General features: G+C 41.5%; 1 protein-coding gene across 2 annotated transcripts in view; it reads left to right on the top strand.

Moving 5' to 3' along the window:
• FYB1 (FYN binding protein 1) overlaps positions 1–4,176 on the top strand; it is a 143,492-nt gene that overhangs the window by 20,176 nt on the left and 119,140 nt on the right. The gene's annotated exons all lie outside the window — the stretch shown is intronic.

Below are 4,176 nucleotides of genomic sequence, written 5' to 3'. Positions count from 1 at the left end.
AAGAGGTTTTCATGTGTTAGAAGGGGAAGTGGTTTGAAAACTTAGCTGTTGGAGGCAAGAGGTAAACAAAGCCTAAAGCCCCGCCCTGAGAGCCCCTCGGCTCTCCTAGGGGCTAAATAAGCCTTTCTAAGCACTATTTCTTAATTTTTGTTTGTTTAGTTATTCTTGGTATGCTGCTAGACATTCTTTCTACTGATTTGATGGGGGCTGTTGTAAAAATAACATACAAATACTTAGAGGGCTTGAGGGCTCCTTTTTTCTCTTCCTGCACCCAGTGATAAATAGCTCTTTTCCCGGTCAGCAGAGACTTCATAGTCCTCATCCAGCTTTCTCCACACACAATAACTGCCCTTTATTGTCCCTTCAGTAGGCAGGAGGTGTGGCCCACAAAAGTATTGCAAACAAATTTATCTTGGCTTAATTAAATATCTTGATCGTTGTCAAGTTACAATTGAATCTTTAGGAGAGGCCCAAAGGAAGAAAATAAAAATTCACCTAACAAAGGGTAAAGCATTCTCTTTTACCTTCTCAAACTCCACAGTATTTTAGATAGATAGATAGAGCAGTTCAGTGGCATCGAGTATATTTGCACTGTGGGATGCACTTGTTATTTTTATCATCTTAGTTTAGGCTCAACAAATTATTCTGAATCTTGATTATATCAGCCAACATCTTAGCTAGTCCTTCAATATTTGTATGATTTGTAAATATCAGAATACCTTTATATCTTCGTCTAACATGAAGATGAAAATGATTAATAGAGCAGACGAGACAAAGGAGACAGGGGCAAGCTGATGTCAATCCACTAATCCACCACCGCTGAGGGTGTTTTGGCCAAATGCAATTGACTGTGTTCCGTTATCGGTGCCATCAACCTCCAGCTCTAAGAAACCTTTCATCTTTGTTTCAATCCTGTTATTACAACGACTGGTTCACAGAAATTTTTCATATTCACAGCAACTGAAATATCCAAAACAAAATGCTGCAAACCTGTTCCCTTCCCCACTTCCATCAGCACCACCCATCCTGTCTTGAAGAATAAATGTGTTGTAGCCATTTTAACTCTTTCTCTCCTTTGCTTTTAAGTGTCACTGTCACTAAGCACTTTAATTCAGTGATTATCACAATCTTTCAGGTCATGTCCCATGTAGGAAATTATGATATTAAATTGATTGAATAAAAAGGCGGCTTGTGTCTGAAAGTAATTGCCTGGGGAGCAGGGTGTTCACCACAGCCCCCGAGGCCTTCATGGGTATCTCAACTCCCCTGTAACACCTGGGCACACAGGCTGGGAAATTCAAATTCAACTCATTCTTTCTTCAAAATGTCTCTTATACTAGTATGTGCCCTTTTATTTCCATTTCTGCAGCTACCATCTTTGTCAGGTCATTATCTCATACTCAGATTGTTGTAATATACTCCTAACTGCTTTCTGGCATTGCCTTTCCCCAAATTTATCTTTGATCATGTCATTGACTAATCTATTTATCCACTATTTTTTGGTGTGAATCTACAATGTTTTCCCATTACCTATGATGTGCCTTCATGTGGGTCTCTTTGGGTTCACCTTGTTTGGGACTATCTGCACTTGCTGAATTTTTATATCTGTTTCCTTCACCAGGTTAGGAAAGTATTCTGTCATTATTTTTTCACATAGGTTTGCAATTCCTCGTTCTCTCTCATCTCCTTCTGGCACTCCTCATAATGCTTATGTTGGTAAGCTTTAAGTTGTTCCAGATGCTTCTTAAACTATCCTCATTTTGGGGGGATTATTTTTTCTTTTTGCTGTCCTGAATGGGTGTTCTGTGCTTCCTTATCTTTCAAATCTCTGATTTAATCCTCTGCTTCATCTACTCTATAGTTGATTCTCTGTAATGTGTTCTTTATTTCAGTTAATGTATTCTTCATTTCTGACTGGTTCTTTCTTATGTTTTCTATCTATATTTTTGTTTCCTATCTCTCTGTTGACGTTCTCATTAAGTTCATCTACCCTTTTCCTAACTTCACTAAGCATCCTTATAACCTGTGTTTTGAACTCTGCATCTGTTAGATTGCTTATCTCCATTTTGTTTAGTTCTTTTTCTAAAGTTTTATCCTGTTCTTTGATTTAGGACATGTTTCTTTGTCCCTCATTTTGGCAGCCTCCCTGTGTTTGTTTCTATGTATTAGGTAGAGCAGCTATGTCTCCTGGGCCTGGTAGAGTAACCTTATGTAGGTATCCTGTAACATCCAGAGGCACAGCCTCCTGTTCACCTGATCTGGGCACTCCTGGTGGGCTGTGTACAACCTCCTGTTGTAGTTGAGCTGTTGGTGTCTCAATGGGAGGGATTTACCCCCAGGCTCACCAGCTGTGAGGACTGGTTGTGACCACCATAAAGGATCAGCTATTCTGGGGCCCACCCCACAGAGCATGACTTACTTCAGGAGGGCTCTGGTACCCACTGAGTTTGCCCCTTGAGTCTGTCATTTGTGAAGGTGGTAGGATGGTGCTTTGATGTGGCCTGAAGCTGTCCACTGAGTGTGCTGGTTCTGGGACCTCCCAGGAGGTGCAGGCCAAGGTCAGCTGCCATCTGTACCCTACCTGGGGCCACCCAGCCTGAGCTACAAAGTGATATGCAGATGGCTACTCCTTGTGATGGGCTTGAAGGTGCTCAGGAGAGGCAAAGCTGTGAACCAAGAATGGCTGTGTCTAGTGCTGAGCCTGAGGCCACTTAGTAAGATGTACAGGGCACACCTACGCAGATGCTGCTTGTTAGAGAGATTTTAGAAAAGCCTGGACCATGGGCCAAGACAGACCATTTGTATGGAAAAGCCACTGGAAACGATTTGAGTGGGCCTACAAGTTGTGTGAGGTAGGATCTCAGGGAATTACTAGGGCAAAGTTACAATATTAGCCAGGTTGATGGAGACTTCGATACGGTGCCTACCTGCTAGCTATTTGGGGGAAGGGCTCAGGAAAGGAACAATCTGCCAAGACTTCTGTCTGGGAGAAAGTTGCCCCTCCAACTCTCACCTGATCCCAAGCTACTCAGTTCCTCCCTGTATGTCCCCCAGCACTGGAACTTAGAGCAAGTAAGTCCAAGTAAGTCCATGTGTGGGCCCTTTAGAGGAACTTCTGGGGCTCCGATCCCTGCTGGTTTTTTCAGCCAGAATTTATGGAGACATCTCTTCCTGGCACGAAACCCTGCACTCAGGGGACTGGTGTGGGCCTGGACCTCCGTGGGGGAGATAGCCCTCCCGATTTTTATCTGCCACATGTGGTCTTTACTTTCTGCATTTCCTATTCCATTTGCACCAGTTATTTAATAGCTTAATTTTTCAATTGATAGATTTTCATAATCTCAAAAAGCCCCACTACCTTCTTTAGTCTATGATAGTCCATAATGTCCAGATTTCCCAAGATGCATTGACCACTTTAAATCAGAGATCTAGTCACATAAATCTTCTATCATTTTTCTCAGATCTATTCTTAGTTTCAGAGCCGTATTGATCTTCACATGAACTCAGATTTGAGCCTTCATAATAACATGAATAATATAATTTAATGGAAAAGTGTCTTTTAAAATCCTCTTACATGCTTAGAATTCATGTGGCTGAGTTTAGAAAATGAAGGTATACTGTATAGTTCTGATTTTCTGGAATTGTGGTGTTCAGTACTGTTCTCACTATTCATATGTGGCTATTTAAATTTTAATTAATTAAAATTAAATTTAATGTAATACAATTCAGTCCTCGGGTGTATTAATCACATTTTTTTTAAATATATTTTATTGATTTTTTTTACAGAGAGGAAGGGAAAGGGATAGAAAGTTAGAAACATCGATGAGAGAGAAACATCGATCAGCCGCCTCCTGCACACCCCCCACTGGGGATGTGCCCACAACCAAGGTACACGCCCTTGACCGGATTCGGACCTGGGACCCTTGAGTCCACAGGCCGACGCTCTATCCACTGAGCCAAACCGGTCAGGGCTTAATCACATTTTAAGTGCTCAGTGGCAGGATATGGTTAATGGCTACTATACTGGACAGCACAGATACAGGACATGTCTACATTACAAATAATCCTATTGGGAAGCACTACTCTGGAAGCTTATCTGCATGTTTGTTAAGAAATATATATGCTGATGTAATTCATAGAAGCTGATGGAATATTAGCTAAAAGTCCTGCAAATAA

The sequence above is a fragment of the Myotis myotis genome, unplaced genomic scaffold, assembly GCF_014108235.1.
Source record: "Myotis myotis isolate mMyoMyo1 unplaced genomic scaffold, mMyoMyo1.p scaffold_m19_p_5, whole genome shotgun sequence".
NCBI classification, from domain to species: Eukaryota; Metazoa; Chordata; class Mammalia; order Chiroptera; family Vespertilionidae; genus Myotis; species Myotis myotis.
Note: the sequence above shows the minus strand (reverse complement) of the source record. Positions and strands in the feature narration are given on the sequence as shown.